Source organism: Chelonia mydas, chromosome 4 (genome assembly GCF_015237465.2).
Source record: "Chelonia mydas isolate rCheMyd1 chromosome 4, rCheMyd1.pri.v2, whole genome shotgun sequence".
Taxonomy (NCBI): Eukaryota; Metazoa; Chordata; order Testudines; family Cheloniidae; genus Chelonia; species Chelonia mydas.
The window spans coordinates 78561023-78584357 of NC_057852.1; the positions used below are offsets into that span (position 1 = coordinate 78561023).

At 41.8% G+C, this 23335-nt stretch overlaps 1 protein-coding gene and 1 long non-coding RNA gene across 3 annotated transcripts in view; one reads left to right on the forward strand and one right to left on the reverse strand.

The window, feature by feature from the left end:
- TENM3 (teneurin transmembrane protein 3) overlaps positions 1 to 23335 on the forward strand; it is a 2200211-nt gene that overhangs the window by 1616583 nt on the left and 560293 nt on the right. The gene's annotated exons all lie outside the window — the stretch shown is intronic.
- On the reverse strand, positions 1335 to 17409 carry LOC122465725. Its single transcript, XR_006290748.1, has 3 exons — positions 17262 to 17409; positions 7002 to 7005; positions 1335 to 1346 (listed from the first exon to the last, which is right to left on the reverse strand). It is a non-coding gene; the product is annotated as an uncharacterized LOC122465725 (long non-coding RNA).

Below are 23335 nucleotides of genomic sequence, written 5' to 3' on the forward strand. Positions count from 1 at the left end.
GAGCTTTAAAGTGCACCACATTGGCAGGGGAGCTACGGGAGAAAAGTAGGAGGTGAAGGATGGGGGTCAAACTGATAGCACGTTTCCATATGTCAAATGTCATTGTCTCTCCCTTCCCTACCACCGCATACAAATGTACATAACTCATGAATATGGGTCCCATTACCTCCATTATTCTTCCACACACCGATGGCATATTCCCATCCCAAGGGTATTCTCTACCTACCAAAACCAAAAATGACACTCACCCATCCCCTGCTGCTAAAGGTGTCTTATAAGTTTTCTTATCCATCCCTGTTCCCTCTCTAATCTTGACACAAAAAACATTCAATTTAATGGTTCAATTATGTGGTCGCTCTATACATCAAGTGGGATTGGTTGCATGGGAAGATGCAGCTAGAAACAAAGAGGATTTTCTCGGGAGGCTGGATGGATCAGGACTTGTGCCAGAAAAGAATTCTGCCCCTTCTTCCTGATACCAGAAATCCTTATTGACTGCATACACTCTTGCCTCCCTTCTAAAAGACTTCAAAAACAACCAGTTCCCAGGTGTTATCCGCCTTGGAACTAGCCAGGTTTCTAAGGATTAAAGCAGCTTTTTGTGTATTGAAACACATGCAACAATAATAAGATGACCTAGTAATTCAATACACAACATACTCCAGGTTTAACAATCCAAAATGGCCTAATACATTTTCTATTTATTACTTATAATAGCTGTTAAAAGAAAGTTATTGGCTTAATATATTACCACAGTATAGAACATTACAAGGGTAGTAGTTTGATGACCTATGAAAAGATTAATCTGGTGTCTTCCAAGAGATGGCTATTTCTAGTATGTGATCTAAACTTGGGTCTACCAAATTTCCAGAATAAGCAGCCCAGAAGTACAATAAACAGCAGCTTGTTGTGGAAAGCGCGTCCTATTGCCGTTCTGCTTTTTAAAGTAGGGATTAACCCTTTTTAGCTCTTGATGTATTCAAAGAGAGACTCACGTAGGCCTTCCTGAGCTGATTGTGATACACCTTCTTGAAAAAACAGGACCTGGGTTGTCCTGATGGGATGGCTCTCAAGTCATTAAAGTGGACTTAATTGAAAAGAAAGCAAACAGTATATCAAATATTCATATGTATCTATATGGATATGCAATATACACCTTAATAATATTTATATTCTTAGTGAAAGCATATATGAGTATATAAACCTAGTAGGCCAGTGCTGACATGATAGAAAACTAATATCAGACTAACAATAATGGCAAGTACAAAATAAATTATAATTTTATTGCTGAACAAGTAAACATTTAATGCATAAATTGCATGTAAACAGACCCACACAATCTCCCTCTTCAACCACAAGCAAATTCTTGTGATCATCTCTCTGTCTAAACTTTACCTTTATGACCATAGTAACATCTTGTCATATAAGCCAGGTAGTCCCAAGTGAGACTTTCCCATCACAGTAGTACCAGAACACAATACCTTTTTATTCAGAACACTGTGGTAGAGGACATTTATATATTCACAAATGGGGTTCCTTGCTCATTTCACAGGGAAAAAAATACACTTGAGTGCTCTTTTCAATATATGCATTGGGTTATAAAGGGAGTTTCAGAGATACTGTAGTATCAGCTGCACATGAACACCTTGTGATTTGAAGAGGGAACCTGGGATAGAGGCATCCAACCTCCCGTATCCAATTTTACCCAGTGGACTATTGCATTAAACAATCTTATTGAGTGTTGTGAATTTCATTTTGTCTTTTGGAATATAGGACCATATGTTCAGTATATATATATATATATATAGGACCTTTGGTACAGTATATATTGTGTACCGCATCAGTATTTTCATTTAATACTTTATATTTCAGAAAGTCTGAAAAATATTTTTCTGAGAAAATTTAAGTGCACCTTTTCCGATTTAGCAGGGTGAGAGATTCTATTTCTAACAAAACATTAGGTATGATGTTGTGGTTTATTGACTTGTATGTCTTGTATAAGTGAGTTAAATTCAGATTACTATATGTAACAATATGGTTCTTAACTCCTTAACTCTGAGGAGTACGGACAGAGGTTTTGTTTCACAGACAGTTGCTTGAAGAATTTAAAGGAAATCGGGGAAAAAACTATTAGTAATCCAGTCCTTTTTAATGACTGGACCTAGACTTAGTGTTCTTTGACATCAGTCAGTCCATTATTTCTTAAAGAACATGATAAAGTGTTACTTCTCAGCGTGGCCTGCATTTATTCACTGGTGTTCTTTCTGTATATTCCCTTTTGACTAATGGAATGCTTTCACCTTGCCTCCGATATGTAGGACACAGTATCTCTAAATTGTATCTGGTGAATGTGCAAAAATTGCACGAATACCATGTGAGACAAGCTTTGGTAGTTTTGTGTATGGAATCAGTAGTTTACTTAGTTTTCACCATAGCTGTTTATAATCAGAAGTTATGTAGATCCAAAGATTTGAAAAAAACCCACGCATTATTTTTTTATTCCATTCTTCTGAAATTTAAGGCATGTAACTTACAGAGAAATGTGTTTTCATTGATAAACAAGACTGAAGTAAAAATGAAAGGGAAGACATAGAGTACGTCAGGATTATAGTAATGTGTGTAACATTTATTAAATTGTTTTTGTTAAATAATGTATTCAGACTGACTAGTGTTTCCCAACTTCTACATCATCCATTATGTTTTCTAGTAAATTAAAGCTAGGAAACCTTTGTCAGAGTTATAATACTCAAACTGACATCTAATTCCCCCAGACAATAGGTACAAGTCTGCAAGCCTCTCTAATTCTTTCCAGTCTTTACATTTATTGATTCTTTTGTAGACCTGTTTCATCCAATCTATTACAGACAACACCAGTTAAAAGTGTGAAGTTTACCACATTTGACCTAAGGCACGTTAAAAACACTAGCTTCCTGGCATGCCTTCCATGAATCCCAGGGTTATTGTTTTTAATTGGAGCAAAATTTTTGTCTGTATTTGAAGTGTTACCTTAGTTATAAAGATCGGCATGTTTAATTTTTGATCTGACCTTGAATTCCCAGGGGAAAAAAATCCATTTCTGATGTCAATTTAGTTCAGTTACCATTTGTTACCCTAGGCTCTAAATGTTTTATTAGTTAAGTTAGCTTCAGCACTGCAATATACTTTGATTCAAAGCTTACTTTTGCCATGCCTTTGAAATACTATTTTACATATTTAAATGTAAATATTTTACACTGTGTATCAGCTCAAAGAAATTTGTTTTTGTATTTCATGTTAATGAGGAATTTTACTGAAAAGTTTCAAGTGATTCCATTTGTAATCTCCGTACAGCTGTATCGGTACAGTAGGTTTTACTGGAATTAACATAATATAACATTTTTATTATACAGTGTTCTTCAGAATTATGCCTTTTGTGCATATCTTACACTGTAAAACATACCATATAAATAATTGATAATAAACAAACAATCCTACATTTGCCTCCGTGTTCTCCGGTTTTAAGGCTTTGAAATTCAGTAAATAATGTATGGTACTTATTAGTGTAGATGAATCCAACAGTATCCTTGATCTTAGTTGCTTTGTTTTTGAGCAGAATTTTTAAGTGATCCTTCTGATTGGTACCTAAACAGAATGATGGAGGAAGTGTTGGAATTGTTATAAATGCTGCAAATTGTGGGATTCATTCATATGTGCAGAAAATTAAACTGGAGGTTTTTTTTTCTCCCATCTATATCCATATATACAAATATAAACCAAAGAATTCTTGGACTATTTTAAAACCTTATGTCATCTTTAGAAACAAATGTGCTTGTAAGTTGCGTAAGACAATGGCAAAATGAAAAGTGTATTGAGGTTTTGAGTGTATATGAAAGGAAGCAGAAAAAATACCAAGAGGCATATTATTTACCCTGCTTTTTACCCACAAAAATTCAGTCAGGATGTCTGCTAGCCAGATTAAATACCCCTCAAAGTCCAGCTATGATCTCCAGGAAGAAAATGTGATGAGACATAAGGCTAATAAGTTATAAACCAGATTTATTTTGGCGTTTAACTAAATATTTCCTGTCCTTTTTCTGCTGATCTTCTGTTGTTTGTGCAACCAACCCAACAATTTCAGAGCTAGATAATAAGGGATTCAAGGGAGTATTTGAGGTCATGTGTACTTTTTATGATGGTTTTGTCTGTGCTTTCCTACTAGAATTCCTGAATACTTCAGTAATTTTACTCACTTTGCGTAATGTTTCTAAAATATACAAAATTAAAAATAAGAGGAATTTTAGGGTTGTTTTTTGGTTGTGTATTCTAGATTATGCATTGGAAATCAGAAGATACTTCAATAGGCAACACCCCAAGTGGTCAAAACAAAGAGCTCTGGATGACCATCATTTCCCTTTTAAACTCTCCCTCTTCTTAAGACTTTTCAAAACTGTTACATTTTTAAAAGGAAAAATCTTTCACTTCTTCCAGTTGTAGCTTTCATGCAGTAGGGTATGAGTCTCACCCACAGTCCGGCTCTTTTATACAAGGTAAAAAGTTCATAAAAGCCCCATCCTGCTTTTGAGAAGATTGCCTGGGTGCAGGCACTGCAAAAGACAACCAATAAAGCTGCCCTTGGAAGACGCTTGCAATTCCTGGCATAAGGAGCAGCATTGTCATAATAGTGTGATTCCCTTGTACAGACAAAGGGATCCTAAATGCTCAATGCTTTACCAAAAGTAAGGCATTCTGAAGTCATGTAACTTCAAAAATATTTTTTTTGAAAATTTCAGAATGTTATAATTATCAATAAGGCTTTACCTTAACAATGTTAAAGCATGACATTTTAGTTTTTGTGCTCCCCAGAGGATAAAAATGACCCTTAATTATAGAAAGGCCAAAACCATCCACATACTGAGACTAGAACTGTGGTCCTGCAGCTCCAGACACAGGCCTCTACTGTTACTTGGGGTTATCTGGACCCAAAACTATGGTAACTAGTGTCTGTTTTCCAGGCAGTGTCAGAAAATAAATCCAATGGGGGACAAAACTACTCTGATAACTCCTCCTTGGATAAATGATTGGTACATACACAAGTGCTTTCAAGCAAAATTTCTTGTTTTTATTGAGTTTACATCTAAAATAGCAATAGTATAGAGTAGGGGTAGGTAACCTATGGCACACGTGCCAAAGGCGGCACGTGAGCTGATTTTCAGTGGCACTCACTCTGCCCGGGTCCTGGCCACTGGTCCGGGGGCTCCGCTGCTGGGCTGAGGTACCGGCCACCAGCCCCTGACAGCTGGGGTTCCATCCGCCGGCCCCGCTTAGCCTGCTGCCGGTCCCGGGTCCCGACCACTGGTCTGGGGAGCTCTGCTGCCAGCCTGGGGTCCTGGCCACTGGCCCGGGGCTCTGCAGCCGCCCTCAGCTGTGGCCCACTGGCCCCAGCCTGGGGCAGTGAGGAGTGCAGACAGGGGCAAGAGGGGGCACAGCTCAGCACCCCCACCTTAACAATTGTTCCAACTCCACTGTGTTGGGATATTTTTAAGTCCAGATTTGCTGCTTACATCACTATCATGCCACGTGGAACAGTGTACTGCGTTTGTTGAGATTAGAATGTACATGCAAGAACTGGAATCAGAATTTTCGGACAGATTTCAAGATTTCCAGCTATTTGGGCCAACGCTTTCTTTTCTAATTAAACCTGAAAAGTTCAACGATTTGTCTGTATTTCAGTGGATGAGTGTTGAAGATTTTGAAATGCAGCTCGTTCCGTTAAAAAGCTCAGAATTGTGGGCATCAAAGTTTGGAGATCTACGGAGTGCACTTGAAGCTACCGAGCGAGATCATGGGGCCTCTATTCTGACCTGCTGGCTGTCCCTATCAGTGACATTAAACTGTTTGTTTGAAGAAAATTGCATTTGCAATGCTTTGAGCATTTGGATCCACATACCTGTGTGAATAAGTATTTTCACACATGAAATCTGTCCTCTGTCCCTCTCGGAGCCAGTTAACAACTGATCACTCAGAAACCTGTGTGCAGCTTGAAGTATCCAAATACGTGCCAGACACTGGGAAACTCAGCAAGGAAAAGCAAGGGCAAGGATCACACTAAACTGATAAGATCTGCATTTTAATTTAATTTTAAATGAAGTTTCTTAAACATTTTTAAAACCTGATTTACTTTACACACAGCAATAGTTTAGTTCTATATTATAGACTTATAGAAAGATACATTTTAACGTTTTTAGAAGGTATTATTGGCTCTCGAGACCTTAAATGAGAGTGAATAATGAAGACTTTGCACACCACTTCTGAAAGGTTGCCGACCCCTGATCTAGAGCATACTAGATATAGCTACCCAAAGACTGGGATGGTGTTGAGTGGTCAGCAGCAGGGTTCTTATGGCCAGCCTTCCTCCTGGCAGCTGGGGAATTGGGTGTCAGACTTCTAGCTCGTAAAAATCTCTCTGAAAACTTCTCCAAAGTGCACATTCTAACTAATTTCTTTTATAGGTCACTCAAAGCAAAGCAAATAACTTCTAGTAATCTCCAGCAACAGCAAAGAACTAATCATTTCTATTTATCAGCAAAGCAACTCCCAGCAAGAAACTCTCAGACACCCAGAGTCAATGTCAGCTATTCACATTCCCTTCCATTCTCATGAATCTGTATCCTGATGTATCCTAGTTACAAACACTGCAGCAGTTCTGTCTGCCTCAGCAAAGACCAAATTATTCTTGACTACGTGGTATCCTTGCTTCCAGTTTGTGGTGGCTGAGTACACAAAACAGATTCAATTTTATGTCAAGTTCAGTTCTCTTGTAACACTACTACTTGAGCTCAAGCAAAAACTCTGTGAGCTATCAAATTTAGCATTTGTGATGTTCTTTGTAAACTGCAATAAGTCAATAGAGGACAACATACAAAGATGCACTGTGCCTGCTCCTGCTCCCACTGAAGTTGCTGGCAAAAAACTCTCTAACATTAATGAGATGGGGTGTACTAGGCCCAAAAGGCCCCTGCTACAGGCCTTATGGTCCTACCACACACTGCTCGAGGAATAGAGCAGAAAAGGTGAGTCCTCCAAGCTACTTAGAGAGTCTGTGTGGGAAGCAGCCAATTAGCGTGGAGAGGCTGCAGAGAAGCAGTCAATCAGAGCCCAGCAGGGTCATATGAAAGGAGCTGCTGGGCCTGAGAAGTTCATTTACTGCCAGGAACCAGAGGAGCAAGGACGGTGCTTCTGGCTGGTTGCAGCAGTTCCAGTACCTGGACAGAACAGCTGCTGGCAGGGACAAGGGGAGAAATTAAGTGCTCCTGGCTAGCTTCTGGGACTCAAGCAAGACTTCAGCCTGAGGTAAGTGTGAAGCTGAATGTGCTATGGGAAAGTGACCCGGGGAACAGTAACTGCAACATGTTAAAGGGATGCAGCAAGTGGCTACTATTTGTAGGGTCCCTATGTTGGGACCTGGTGTAGTGGGCAGGCTCGGGTCCCCCACCAGCTGCAGGTGAGATGGCTGAGTGCCCTGAGAAGGGAGTTTACATAGGCTCAAGGAGGGATGAAGGTAGCATTCCCAAAGAGGGTCAGCATTTGTGGACTTTGATACCCCAGAAGGGGACTGAATTGAGAAAGCTACTCAGCTGGAGAACTGGGGTTGGTCAAGGGAGGAGTATAAAAATATTGCTTGTGCATGCAGGGGTGTAATGAGGAAGGCCAAAGCACAATTGGAGTTGCAGCTAGCAAGGGATGTGAAGGGTAACAAGAAGGGTTTCTACAGGTGTGTTAGCAACAAGAAGCAAGTCAGGGAAAATGTAGGACCCTTACTGAGTGGGGGGAGGCAACCTAGTGACAGATGATGTGGAAAGGGCTGAAGTGCTCAATGGTTTTTTTTTGCCTTGGTCTTCACAGAGAAAGTCAGATCCCAGACTTCTGCACTGGGCAGCACGCTATGGGGAGGTGAGCAGCCCTTAGTGGTGAAAACAGATTTAGGACTATTTAGAGAAGATGGACATGCACAAGTGTGTGGGTCCAGATCTAATGCATCTGAGGGAGTTGGCTGATTGCAGAGCCATTGGCAATTATCTTTGAAAACTCATAGCAATCAGGGGAGGTCCCGGACTACTGGAAAAAGGCAAATACAGTGCCCATCTTTTTAAAAAGGGAAGAAGGAGTGTCTGGGGAACTACAGACTGGTCAGCCTCACCTCAGTCCCTGGAAAAAATCATGGAGCAGGTCCTCAAGGAATCTATTTTGAAGCACTTGGAAGAGAGGAAGGTGATCAGGGACAGTCAACATGGATTCGCCATGGGCAAGTCATGCCTGACCAACCTGATTGCCTTCTATGATGAGATAACTGGCTCTGTGGATATGGGGAAAGTGGTGGACGTGATATACCTTGATTTTCGGAAAGCTTTTAATACAGTCTCCCACAGTATTCTTGCCAGCAAGTTAAAAAAGTATGGGCTGGATGAATGGACTATAAGGTGGATAGAAAGCTGACTGGATCATCAGGCTCAACTGGTAGTGATCAATGGCTCGATGTCTAGTTGGCAGCTGGTATCAAGCAGAGTGCCCCAGGGGTCGGTACTGGGGCCATTTTTGTTTAACATCTGCATTAATGATCTGGATGTTGGGATGGATTGTACCCTCAGCAAGTTTGCAGATGACGCTAAGCTGTGGGGACAGGTAGATACGCTGGAGGGTAGGGGTAGGATCCAGAGTGACCTAGACAAATTGGAGGATTGGGCCAAAAGAAATCTGATGGGGTTCCAGAAGGACAAGAGCAGAGTCCTGCACTTAGGATGGAAGAATCCCATGCACCACTACAGGCTGGGGACCAACAGGCTAAACGGCAGTTCTGCAGAAAAGGACCTGGGGATTACAGTGGACGAGAAGCTGGATATGAGACAACTGTGTGCCCTTGTTGCCAAGAAGGCTAACGGCATACTGATCTGCATTAGTAGGAGCATTGCAAACAGATCAAGGGAAGTGATTATTCCCCTCTATTCAGCACTGGTGGGGCCACATCCGGAGTATTGTGACCAGTTTTGGGTCCTCCCACTACAGAAAGGATGTGGACAAATTGGAGAGAGTCCAGTGGAGAGCAGTGAAAATGATTAGGGGACTGGGGCACATGACTTACGAGGAGAGGCTGAGGGAACTGGGCTTATTTATTCTGCAGAAAGGAGTGAGGGGGGATTTGATAGCAGCCTTCAACTACCTGAAGGGGGGTTCCAAAGAGGTTGGAGCTTGGCTATTCTCAGTGGTGGCAGATGACAGAACAAGAAGCAATGGTCTCAAGTTGCAGGGGCGGAGGTTTAGGTTGGATATTAAGAAAAACTATTTACTAGGAGGATGGTGAAGCACTGGAATGGTTTATTTAGGGAGATGGTGGAATCTCCATCCTTAGATGATTTTAAGGCCCGGCGTGACAAACCCCTGGCTTGGATGATTTAGTTGGGGTTGGACTAGATGACCTCCTGCGGTATCTTCCAACCCATATCTTCTGTGATTCTATGAGGCTCACTGTAGAGCAAAGAGTCTCTAGGGAGGAAGCACATCTCCCTTCCAGAGGACAGACTACTGGAGAATTAGTGCAGGAAGGGTTACTGAGGTTCTTTGGACTATGTACTCCAGATGGGTTCTATTTGTGTTTCACACAAGGATGTGGGACTTGTCTGAAGGGCTGAGTCACTGAAAACCCACCTGAAAAAAGAAATTGCTGGTGAAGAGCACCACAAAAGCTAAGAGAGTGAAGATGCAAACGCACCCAGTAGGAGGTGCTCGCAAGAGACAAGTGGATGCTGTCAAAGTGACATTGAGCTAAAAACTCCCATTTAAATCAACAGGAGCAGGACTGGCTCCACAACTGCCCGAAAGTATTAACTGTACTTTTAATGATACCCTTTATTTTCAAATACCACTTGTTTGTAATTTTTCAGGGTGATTTCATGGTGTGGAATATTTTAGGAATGATAAGTTATTGTCAACAAGAGGAAAACAAAGAAACATTGACAACATTCAAATTTTCGAATGGGGCTAAATTTTTTTTATGACCTATAATCAAAAAAATTGTAAGTTTTGTGCAGCTGTTGAACTACTCCTACTTTTGCCTTTGGAGTAAATCTAGCAATTACTATGCCACAGCAGTTTTCTAGGCCAAAGTTTTAGGGGGGCTAAAACCAAGGATATTACAGTGGAAGCTGGTTGCAGCCTTTACTATAGAGTGGCTACAATTTTACCATAATAACTTAAGACTTTTCCTTTTGTCTGGCTTCCATATTATTTTATTCTGTTTGGATAAGTATTAGATTTAGTTTGCTTCCCTCATACTCTATATAAGGTGTAGAGCAGAAGTAACGAGTGTTGGAAGTAATGCCCTCTGTCCCATTTCTGGTACATTTGTTGATGCTTAATCACCAGATACAGAAAGGAATAGTACATCTAGGCATAACATTAGTCATTCTGCATTAACATTGCCTGATGCTGGTATGTCAGAAATTATCTTCGGGACTGATGGCTTCTTGCTACATTCTTGGAACCCAACATTTGTAAATGTACCCAAATAACACTAGTTGAGTTAAAAAAACCAAGACGTAAAAATATTATGAGTAATCATGCTCATGGTTCTTTGCAATTACAGATACGTGATATCTTTCCTAAATGGTTCAGCTCAATTCTGTTGTTCTGTATATGAGTTGCCTCACAGCTTGTGCTCCTTATTACTGACTAAAAGTGCAACAATCACTTTCCAATGGGAGATGGAATTTTAAGTACATATCAAATTCAACGTTGCAGTAAACATGGCAACATATTCAAAATCAGATTAGCGGAGGCACTCAAGCTGGACTTATCTCTGTTTAAAAGGGAGAGGCTGCTGTCAAGTCATCCTCTGAAAGAGACCTTGACATGGGAGTTTACACATCCCTTTGGTATAAAACGGTCCCAACTTGTTGATCTTTTACAGCAAGTGATATTAGGTGGCAGTAGAAAAGCATATGGATGGCTTATGGGTAGAGGTGCTCTGATGTTCCATCTTTTTTTCTTTTTCTTTTTTCTTTTCAGGCTTGTGGCAGGGTCTTATATCAGGGTAGTAGATCAGCGCCTGTGCCTGGAATCGTGGGTAGTAATGGTGACTTGAAGATATCTATCTATCTATTAGCCTTCCATGTTTCATACAGACCTCATTGCAGTTACCCTTAGCATTTTCAGCTTCCCGCTTGATTACTGCAAGGTACCCTATACCTGTTGTGAAAATAAAGTTTGGCTAGAAAACTGCTGACATTTCCCAAGATAAAGCTTCCTAGGGTCAGTATCAGGGTGCTTTCAGCAGAGGGCTCTTCCCTAGGGGCTAGAAACCTCAATAAACTTGTCAGAACTCCAGTTTGGCAGGCTTCAGAACCCATTGCAAAGCACACTTTTTTTTCCTACAGGTTTTTAACTAGGACATTTAATTTAACCATTTTGAGGCACTGTGGTAGCAATTTGTCAGTATGTTTTTGGACAGCTATATAGTATAGTGTGACTATCTTATCATATGGTGACCAGATAACAAGTGTGAAAAATTGGGACGGGGGTTGGGATGGAATAGTTACCTATATAAGACAAAGCCCTTAATATCAGGACATCTGGTCACCCAGTGTCCGGAAGACTTTATTTTCTTTGTCTGTTTTTCTTCTTAGAGAATTTATAGCACCTGGGTGCTACTGTATGGTGATTTATTTATACATTTACAGACTCTAACTTTTCTGTCTAGCCTGTTCATTATCTTAGGGACATAATATTTGTTTAAAAGTATATCCTTGTTTTGTTGTGTGTTTATGGTAAACGATAAAATACAGCCTCTATCTGAGAAGTACTTGCACTGCTAGATTTCTGAACTGGATGCTCTTGGCATTCCAGTGCTGAAATTAGGATCATATTGCATCAGGATCTTAAAAACAAATTTTGAATTATAAAGTACCCAAGAAAATTACCAATGAGGCCGGGGAAAAAAAAGATGTCAGCAGCAGCAGCTCCACATTACTTGTTTACCTGTGGAAAATAATGTTTGACTATAACATATTTGATATAAATCTATAGTCCTTGTATATGTGATTATATTATAATGTTACTCTCAAAATTTATATATACTAAAAAAGGACGGTACCTTATTGAACATCCCTTCAAAAGTGAGATACAGATATTGTTACTACATTTATAGTCCTCTTGTTTGGAGCCAAACTGGATCAAGTCAGAATTGTTAACAAATAAAAAATACCATTCAAACAAATTAATTCAATATCATTTACACACAGAGGTTTATCTTTTATTACCTATGTATTATTTGCCTAGTACTGCAGTAAAGCGTTATTTTATAATGCACTTTATATAAAGTGACATCGTCATTTATGGAAATTGAATCACATGAAAATTTATTCTTCAAGTTCTGCAGTGATTCATTGACCGATTCACAGTTCCAGAAGGTCTAAACCTTCCCTTCATGTATGGTCTTCCATTCGGGTTGCCAACTTTCTAATTGCACAAAACTGAACACCCTAGCACCACCCTGGATCACTGCATTCTCCGTCCCTCGATGGCTTGCTCACTCCCACCCTCCCTCACTTTCACTGGGCTGGGACAGGGGGTTGGGGTGCAGGAGAGGTTGAGGGCTCTGGCTGGGGGTGCGGGCTCTGGGGTGGGCTGGGGATGAGGGGTTTGGGATGCAGGATGGGGCTTCAGGCTGGGGGGTGGGGCCGAGGAATTCGGAATGTGGGAGGGGGCTGCAGATTGAGGCAGAGGGCTGGGGTGAAGGAGGGGATGAGGGCTCTGGGGTGAGGCTTAGGATGAGGGGTTCAGGAAGTGGGAGGGGGCTCTGGGCTGGGGCAGGGGGTTGGGGGGTGAGGCATTTGGGGTGCAGGAGGGTGTCCGGGTTTATAGGGGGGCTCAGGGCTGGGGCAGGAGGTTGGGACATGAGCTTACCTCGGGCGGCTCCCCGTCTGAAGCACAGCAGGGCTAAGGCAGGGTGTCTACTTGTCCTGGCACTGCGTGGCGTGTGCCCCAGAAGCAGCCAGCAGGTCTGGCACCTGGGGCGGGGGGGGGGGGTGGCAGGAGGCTCTGCATACTGCTCTTGCCCACAGGCATCGCCCCCACCCCCCAACTCCTGTTGGCTGGTTCCCAGCCAATGGGAATGTGGAGCTGGTGCTCGGGGTGGGAGCAGCGTGCAGAACCCCGTGTCCCCCCCCCCCCCCCCCGCCTAGGAGCCAGATCTGCTGACTGCTTCTGGGGCGCAGCATGGTGCCAGGACAGGTAGGGAATAGCCTGCCTTAGCCCTGCTGCACCACCGACCGGACTTTTAACAGCCTGGTCAGCAGTGCTGACCAGAGCCACCGGGGTCCCTTTTTGACCGGGTGTTCCGGTCTAAAAGTGGACACCTGGTCAACTGGACACCTGGTCACCTTATCTTCTATTTTGGGTGATACAAGATGGCAGTATTTGCTCATTTATTTGGAGAGAGGTCATCTAATCTTGAAAGAGAAGGGTATCAGGGCACTGGAACTGCAGCTGAGAATTGGCATGGGAGGAAGTTGAGGAGGGAGGGGAACTTTACTGTATGTAAACTTTTAAATCAAACAAAAGAAAAAACATGTCTGCCACAATAAGCCTGATCCCTCTGCTTGTATATTGTATCATTTCTCCCTGTCTTGTTTTTGGTACATTGTATGCTCTTTCATACACATACTGTGATTATGAAAGCAGCTAGTGCATGGTAGGTAATAATAAAGTCTGAAACTATATATACAGGTGGATCATTTTCATATGTAATTCTTTTTCCATACAGTTTTGCTCTGTACTTTGCTCCCAATTGAGTAGCAATATTATCACAAACAAGTTAAGTGTAGTTATTCTTCTTTGGTAGAGAGATTTCATGTGCCTCCTTTGAGAGACCTCTTTAATGGAATTCATTAATGTATATATCAGAGTCCTTATTAAAGGAAATATCTAGTAGCTCATCTGAATTTCTTTTGCGCTTTTCACATTCTTGAATTCTAAATATCCAGATTTTTTTTTCTCCAACATGGAAGATCATGAGCTCCCAAATCTTTGGCACCAATACCAGTTTACTCGACTAATGGCTTTCTGTTTAATTGTGAGGTTTCTACCCACAGTGAAACTTGGATGGCTCCAAACCACAGTCCCACAATAAAGCTGCAACTTTATTGCAGCCCAGTCCCCTGGTGGGTTACAGTCTACATAACGAAACATTAGGAAATTTGTGACGCTGCACCAGCACCCACCACAGACCATCATTATCACAGAGGGCTGGCCATGTGGTCTAGCGGATAGAGCACTGGATTTGGACTGAAGAGACTTGGCTTGCCAGTGGTCTGCTGGGTGACTTGGGCAAGTCGTTCACTTCTCTGTGCCTCTGTACAGCTTCCCCATCTGTAAAATGGGGTTAATGTTAAGTGTATTGAGATCTTCTGGTGAAAGGTACTATATGAGAACTAGGTATTGTTGTTATTTGTTAAGATAGAGGGAGGGACTAAAATACAAGTAATAAGGCCGCAAGTACCTAAAGGTAGTCATATGGCTTGGATCTCACATTCTGTTTACCCATTCATTTCATTTTTAGAAAGTACTACTTTACTCAGATATATAGTTCTGTTGAACCAGTGGCATCACTATGAAACCAACAGCGTTTGAAGACGTTTGAAATGTCAATAACTTTCCAAAAATCCCCCTGCTCTTCTCTTAGAACAAGGGAGAACTGGTTTATTAGCTATCTCTACTCTTTTCTCATTTCATATTTCAGATATTTCTTTGATAGATACTCTCCAAGTCTATCTACTGTTGGCATTTCATGTCTGATGCAGACCTCATTGCAGTTACCTATAACATTTTCACCTTCAGGCTTGATTATTGTATTGGACCCGGTGCTCAATTTTGACTGGTTGGAAAGCTGCTGAAGACGACTGACTCTCAGAAGTGTTCTCAGTAAATGAGTGGTAGAAACACAAAAGTTAAAGAGAGCAGGCATGAAAACAAATCTCAATTGCTAGACTATTAGAGGGGGATAAAGATTTTAAAGTTGCTGATCTTATGGGTTTGTTTGTTTTTTTTGTTTTTTGTGTGGAAAATTTAAGCTAGTGCAGAATTCAGCACTAGGGTGTTAAGCAGTACCTCTTTGCCTGCAGTGCAGTTGGAGCTGTGATTGCAGCACACACGGGCATATCTGGGCTAGCTTTAATCTAGCTAGTGTGAATACCAATAGCAGTCAAGCCACAAACACGCAGGCTTCAGCACAGAGTGTACAGCCCTGCCCTGGGTACTTATTGGGCAGCCAGCCTCCACTGCAGTCCATGCTGCTGCAGCTTCACTGCTATTGGTGCTCATGTTAGCTACGCTACAGCTAGCTCGGATATGTCTACATGTGTTGCCATCACATCTCTGATTGCAGTGTAGTCATACCTTTAGTGGCAGCATATGTTGTTAGTGCTCTGTGATCTCCTGTTTAGTGATGGTAGATGAGAGAGTGTGTTCCTTCTGGAATGCACAGGGCATAAATACCGCCCTCCCACTAGTGCACATGGTGAGTCAGTGCCCCTCAGCTGATCTGGCCACTTCCTGTCCCCGTCCCCGCCTCCTCCCTTACGCAGGTAAGTCCCCTGCCTCCCAACCCAGATGCAGTAGGAACCCTTAAAGGAGCCGCATCCCCTCTTCTTCCTGCCAGCCAGGCAAAGATTCCTCACATTGAGCTGTGGTAAGCACATTCTCTTCCCTGCCATGCTGCCAAAGTTGCAGTCAGCAGAGAACCTTGAGTTTGATTCTCTTCGATATAAAAGGGAGTGGGTTATTGGCAAAACATTGTTTTGAAGGTTGGAATCTTAACTTTAACACTAACCCAAGGTCCAAAGTAACCTAACTTTGCTTACCTTCTGGGCATGCTGCAAAACCCATCTGATTGAGCGGGTAGATTTCTGTCTCATGGAAAAGTGTGGGAGTTTTAAAGCTGTCACATGACTGATCAAATAAGTTGTGCTAAGGTGGGAAGAAGTACTGCTACTTGAGTCAATTTGTTGTACTTTATTCCAATTTTCTTCTGTTTTTAAAATTGTTTTTGGCGTCTAGAGATCTGGATGGGCACCCTTTGGTGTGGCATTTGTATAAGACTAAAATATAAAACGAATATAAGAAAAATGGTAGGGGGATGAGCCTAGCCAAAAAGATTTGTGTAAGACCCAAATTTAATTATTTCACATCATACCCTTCTATTTTTGAGCAAATGTGCCTAGACCTATTCTTTGCATGGTAAAGTGAAGTGATAATAGTGGGGAACAGCCATGCAAGTTTCTACCTGGCCATTTGCCTGAGATGAGTAATTTTTTTTAATGGGTGAATAAAATATCATTAATTCTTTTATGATCAGTCATTATGGCAAAGGGCAGGTGAGTAGATTTTGAGCCTGGATAGTAAATTTTCATGACAATTCTTCAAGGATGGCCTGTGCAGTAAATGAGCTAAATGTATACTATACAGTAGACAAAAATGTTTTTTTGCAAAAATAGAGACTTCTGGACACAATCTATCCCAAGATGTATTTGTAAACTGTGTGTAAGAAGTGGATGTGTTGTAAACAGCTTTAGATACATTCAGACAGGTCAAGTCTTTTTCATATTTGAAAAGTAAACTGTGTACCCAACTAGAGTTTTCAACTAGCAGACAGTTAACTCTGTGCAGATTGGTGAATGCTTACTAAACTAGAAGGAACATTTCTAAACAGACAAATTCTCTTTTTGTGTAAACCCCCCTGCATGTGTAGAAACCCCAAGAGGGAGAATGAACACAGAACTGAGACAGGAGAAAAAAATTATAAAAAGGACCAAGTTAACTCTTCTACACTCCAATGAAATTAGGAGGGCAGTGAACTTAGAGGATCTGCCTCTATATGTGTACCCATCAGACAGGAAAATCTCAGTCCTGGCACACCAGGTCCTCTAAGGTGGCCTGAATGCACAGGTGTAGGAAACTGGAAAAGGAGTGGCCACAGCATTAAGAGGCACTTTTTCAAAATGGATGCCTTGTTGCAGTTTCACAACTCAGAATGGCTGCTGACTTCTCTGAGTCTTGCTTAAGGAGAGATGAAGCCTAACCAGAATCATAAAATCATAGAGGTGTAAGATTGGAAGGGACCTCAGTAGGTCATCTAGTCCAGTCCCCTGCACTGAAATTAGGACTATGTAATAAATAGACCATCCCTCACAGGTGTTTGTCTAACCTGTTAAAACCTCCAATGAGGGAGATTCCACAAGTTTGTTCCAGTACTTACCTACGCTGACAGGAAGTTATTCTTAATGTCCAGCCTAAACCTCTCTTGCTGCCATTTAAGCCTATTGCTTCTTGTCCTGTCCTCAGAAGTTAAGGAGAACAATTTTTCACCCTCCTCCTTGTAACAACCTTTTATGCATTTGAAAACTGTTATATCCCCTCTGTTCTCTCTTCTCCAGACTAAATAAACCCCATTTTTTTTCAGTCTTTCCTGATAGGTCATGTTTTCTAGACCTTTAATTATTGTTGTTGCTCTTCTCTGGACTTTCTCCAATATGTCCACATATGTCCTGAAATGTGACACCCAGAACTGGACACAATACTCCAGTTGAGGCCTAATCAGCATGGAGTAGAGCGGAAGAATTACTTCTCATATCTTGCTTACAACACTTCCGCTAATCCCAGAATATGTTTGCTTTTTTTTTTTTTTTTGCCACAGTGTTATACTGTTGACTTATATTTAGTTTGTGATCCACTATGACCCCTAGATCCCTTTCTGCATTGCTCCTACTGAGGCAAGTCGTTTCCCATTTCGTATGTGTGCACCTGATTGTTCCTTTCTAAGTGGAGTACTTTGCATTTGACCTCATTGAATTTCATCCTATTTACTTCAGACCATTTCTCCAGTTTGTCCAGATCATTTTGAATTTTAATCCTATTCTCCAAAGCACTTACAACCCCTCCCAGCTTGGTATCATCTGCAAACTTTATAAGTGTGTACTCTGTGCCATTATCTAAATTATTGATGAAGATATTTAACAGAACAGGGCCTATCCCTGTGGGACTCCAATCAATATGTCCTTCCAGCTTGACTGTGAACCACTGATAGCTATTCTGTTTTCCAACCAGTTATGAATCCGTCTTGTAGTAGCTCCATGTAGGTTGTATTTCCTTAGTTTGTTTGTTTATGAGATGGTCATGCGAGATGGTATCGAAAGCCTTACTAAAGTCAAGATATACCACATCTACCACTTAGCCCTTATCCACAAGGCTTGTTACCCTGTCAAAGAAATCTGTTAGGTTAGTTTGACATGATTTTCTCTTGAGAAATTCATGTTTACTGCTGTTTATCACCTTATAATCTTGTACGTGTTTGCAAATTGATTGCTTGATTATTTGCTCCATTATCATTCTGGGTACTGAAGTTAAGCTGACTAGTCTAATTCCTTGGGTTGTCTTTATTCCCCTTTTTATAGATTGTTACTATATTTGCCCTCTTCTTAGGTGGTCTATAATAGAATTCTACCATGACATCACCTGTGTTTTTTTACCCTTTTTATCCTTACCCAGAGACTTTCAATAAGTTGGTCTCCTATTTCCGTCTCAACCTCATTACAAGTATATGCATCTTTGATATACAAGGCACCTCCTCGCTTTTTTTCTTGCCTGTCCTTGCTAAGCAAGTTGTATCCTTCTATACCAATATTCCAGCTATGAGTATTATGGCATGAAGTCTCTGTGATGGCAGCTATGTGGTTGTGATTGTTCACTAGAATTTCTAGTTCTTTCTGTTTGTTCCCCGTACTTCTTGAATTCGTATACAGACATTTAAGATACTGATTTGTTTTTCCCTCTGTTCCCTCTTGTCTCTCCTTTGTGCCTTCTATAATTGACTCTGCTCCCCTCAGATTCCAATCCTTCACCCAGATCTCCATGTTTTTGACAAACCGGTGGGCTTTTGTCTCGTGCTGCTGTTTAATCTAGTTTAAAGCTCACCTCACTAAGTTAGCCAGTCGGTATCCAAAGACACACTTCCCTTTCCTCGATAGGTGGGCGTGGATCCCATCTCTGCTCAGCAATCCTCCTTCCTGGAGCAGCACTGAGTGGTCAAGGAAGCCAAACCCTTCCTGGTGACACCAGGACCATGCAGAATATCTGCTTGTTTCTTGCTTTCATTCACAAATATTCTTAACATCAGAGACTGTATGATGGGATAGTAGTGAAGGTACTGGACTGAGACTTCGGAATTTCCCAGGTCTATCAGATTTCCTTCTGACCTTGGGAAAGATACGTAATTTCCCCTGTGCCTCAGTTGCCCAGCTGTAAAATGAGGATAATATTACTACTCCCCACCCCTCTCTCCTTCTATCTGTCTTGTCCCCTTGACTGTCGGCTATGGGAGACCATCTGTGCTCCAGACTGTCTGTAAACAGCACCTAGTATAATGGAGGGATTTCAGTTGGGGCCTAATATACCTTCACTTTTCCTGGCAGGAGATTCATGGAGTGTCAGAGTCCTTTTTACGGGCCAGGCAGACAGGCAGCAAAGAAAAGGGACGAGTTGGAAGTGTAGGACAAGGACAACAGCAGCTCTATCTGCTGGAAATCTGTGTGAAAGCTCTCAACTAGCACTCAGCTTTCCGTATACATAAATTAATCAAATACTTGGGCTTGATAGCATTTGACTGGGAATATGCAACTTTTGAAGCATTTTTGCTTAATGCTACTTAGCAAATAGTTAACTACTCCTTGGCTGGTTATTCACTCTGAACTTTTAACATGGTGTGACAAAGTTCCTGCTCTATCTTGGTGGGTCTTGCGCTTATTGGTGGATTTGCTCACCTTGGAGCTTCACGGCAGCCCTCAGCTTAGCTGTTTTTCTGAATTCACAGTCCAGGTCGACTCCTCCTGTGTCTGACTAGGAGTTGGGAGGATTTGGGGGGAACCTGGGCCCTCCCTCTACTCCGGGTTCCAGCCCAGGACCCTGTGGAATGCAGCTGTCTAGAGTGCCTCCTGTGCGACAGCTACAACTCCCTGGGCTACTTCCCCATGGCCTCCTCCCAACACCTTCTTTATCCTCACCATAGGACCTTCCTCCTGGTGTCTGATAATGCTTGTACTCCTCAGTCCTCCACCAGTCCACATTCTCACTCTGAACTCCTAGTGCCTCTTGCTCCCAGCTCCTCACATGCACATCACAAACTGAAGTGAGCTCCTTTTTAAAACCCAGGTGCCCTGATTAGCTTGCCTTAATTGATTCTAGCAGCTTCTTGATTGGCTGCAGGTGTTCTAATCAGCCTGTCTTAATTGTCTCCAGAAGGTTCCTGATTGTTCTGGAACCTTTCCTGTTACCTTACCCAGGGAAAAGGGACCTACTTAGCCTGGGGCTAATATATCTGCCTTCTATTACTCTCCTGTAGCCATCTGGTCCGACCCTGTCACACATGGGTTCCTGCTTTGACAGTAAAATAGAGGGAAGTGAACAAGGAGATATGAGCTGTTTCATCAAAGATGGCTAGCTATAATTAAGGGTTTTTTTGTGGATTTTATGAACAATAACATTTTATTTGAAAATTTATAAACTGTTTTTCCCCCTGTTTTACTCCTTTTGGGCTGGAGCAGATAATGAGAAAAGGCCAACACACAATCCCTTTGTAGGATGAGAGGATGGTAGGATCCATGCATAGGCAACAGGTGCCTTCCCATACTGAGAGCAGGGGAGGTATCAACTAAAAGACTGCCCTACGTGTCTCCCCTGCCTGGTGACCTCTCCCACCTTGCAGCGCTCTTCCCCAGCCCATGTTACCAGAGGGGGTGGGCTTTCTGTCCTATCCCTGCGCCTCTTCCCTGGCATCTTTGGCTGCTCTCCCTGTCCCTGTCAGATGGCTGGGGAATGGGATGGAGCCACTTCTGCCTGAAAGAGCCTGGCTGGGAGGTGAGTATGTGAGAGTGAGCCTCCCAGCCAGGCTTTCCCAGGCTTTTTCAGGCAGAAATGGCTCCATCCCTCTCCCACCCAGCTGCTAGGGACAGGGAGAGCAGGTGAACTGTGCCGGGGGAGAGGCGCAGGGAGAGAAGAACCCTAGAGCCTCTGCCTCCCTGCCGGCCAATTTAGGGGGTCACTTGACCCCACTTATCCCCATTACACATCGCCTCTGTATCCATGTACATAGAATCATAGAATATCAGGGTTGGAAGGGACCTCAGGAGGTCATCTAGTCCAACCCTCTGCTCAAAGCAGGACCAAGCCCCAATTTTTGCCCCAGATCCCTAAATGGCCCCCTCAAGGATTGAACTCACAATCCTGGGTTTAGCAGGCCAATGCTCAAACCGCTGAGCTATCCCTCTCCCCAGCAGGCCAATGCTTAAACCTCCCTCAGCAGTACCAGCTGATCCTCCTGTCACTCTTCTCACATGGCCAACCCTACTCCACCTGCTGCCTGTATGCTGGTGTATGTGAAGACCAACCCCACAGAGCTCCAAGTCCTAGATTCGTGCCCTCTTTTTCCCCTTGTGCGGGGAAACCATGCTGGATCTGCTGTTAGAGGAGCTGTGAAGGTAGGAGTTGGATTTGCCCCCATGTCCTTACATTAATTCATCTTCTGTGTACTGTATGTAAGTGAAAATCTTGGATATTTGTTTGCTAAATCATATGGTAAATGGTCTTGTTGATGACTGCAGAGTTGCTCAGGGGCTGCAGTTGTTAAGCACTCATTACAGGAATCCAACAGGGCAAATTAAGAAACCTGTGTGTTTGCTTGTTATTTCAGGACTTTTATGCTTGGCTTCTGAGGAGCCCTGTGTAAGACCTCATGACCTAAAAAGACTTGCTGTTCCTTAGTCAGAGGTTCCTTAGTCAGAAGTCTGAATCACTGACCTGGCAACAATGAAAATGATTACTGCCAAGGGAGAGTTTAGCTGTATCTTTAATGCAGAATAGCTGAATGCCTGCTATTAAAAATACATATATAAAATAACAGTAGCATTCTGTGCAGTTGGTAGATAGTATTTATATACATAACTTTAAGGCTTTTTACACTTGCAATTTAAAGACTTTATTTTACGTTTCATTGTAAATAGTTGTTAAGCAGGCTTCCTCCTATTTGCTTGCAGTACCATTGTGAGCATTTCCCCTAAACCCATGCAATTTCAGATACAGTTGGTGGAGCTGTTCTTAATTCTGTACCTGTTTAGTTTCTGTATGTTCTTTGGCAACATTACCCGAAGTGCATGAACATCTTGGGGCATGATAGAACTTGTGATGATACTGAACACGTTGATACTTTTATGTTGTAATGATGTACTTTTATTGGAATTTAACTTTAGAAGAACCAAAGCAAGCTATTTCCCAAAGTTTTTAAAACTGTTTTGACATTGCAAGACTTAAATATGCAGTCTACTGTAAATTGAAAGTCTGAACTGTAAATATATGCATTGTTGTTTTCCTGTGTTGCAATTCCTCGGTATATTTCTAGAAATGTATCTGTTCTTAGTGTTGTGACTTATTGATCCTGGTTCTCATACCAACACAGACAAACAACAATCATGCACATTTTTATTCATAATTGTAAAGTCTTAAATGTATCCAAAACAAGCTAAATTTGTTAAGTTTTACCTCCCTTTTTTTTTTAAGCTTCCCTCATAAGATTCTCTCCACTGAGATTAGCTACATATAATACCATGATCTTCCAAAGCTATTTTTCTGCTGCGTCTTAAGTAAACTTCCTTAGCATTTGCGCTGGGAGCTCTTGAGTTATAACTATAAATCAGTTAAGGTGGCGGACGATGTGATTATAGAGCCGGTCCTCCTAGTTACTCTAATACTGCAACTTACCTTTTGGCAAATAAGAATGTATTTGTTAGAATGGTCTTTCGAATAAATCTTTTATAAGAGTCCTACATCTATTCTTTGTCACTGTAGTAATAATAAAAGTGGAGTTCAATGGTTATTGTTGTTTGCAAAGAATGTATATCTTATCAGAGATACCCACATTCTCATACGTTGCTCATGTGTGAAGTTTACTTTCTTTGAGTCGATAAATCAGTTACTTAGAATAAGTATGTAATAGTGACATTCAATGAAATAATAGATGATCTACGTTTTTATTTTATTTACGGAGTGCTGTAAGAGTGGATGACATTTAAAAAATATGGAAGAGACAACGTCCAAGCTTCAAGAATCTTATTATTTAACTCATACTACTTTTAGTAAGGACTGTAAATGTATTCTCCTAGATATTCAAGACTGTAGAAGTCAAGAGTTAAGTCTTTAGTGAAACACTAGTTTCACAGCATTCCTGTTTGGGTATGAGGCCCTGAACCTGCCAATACTTACAATG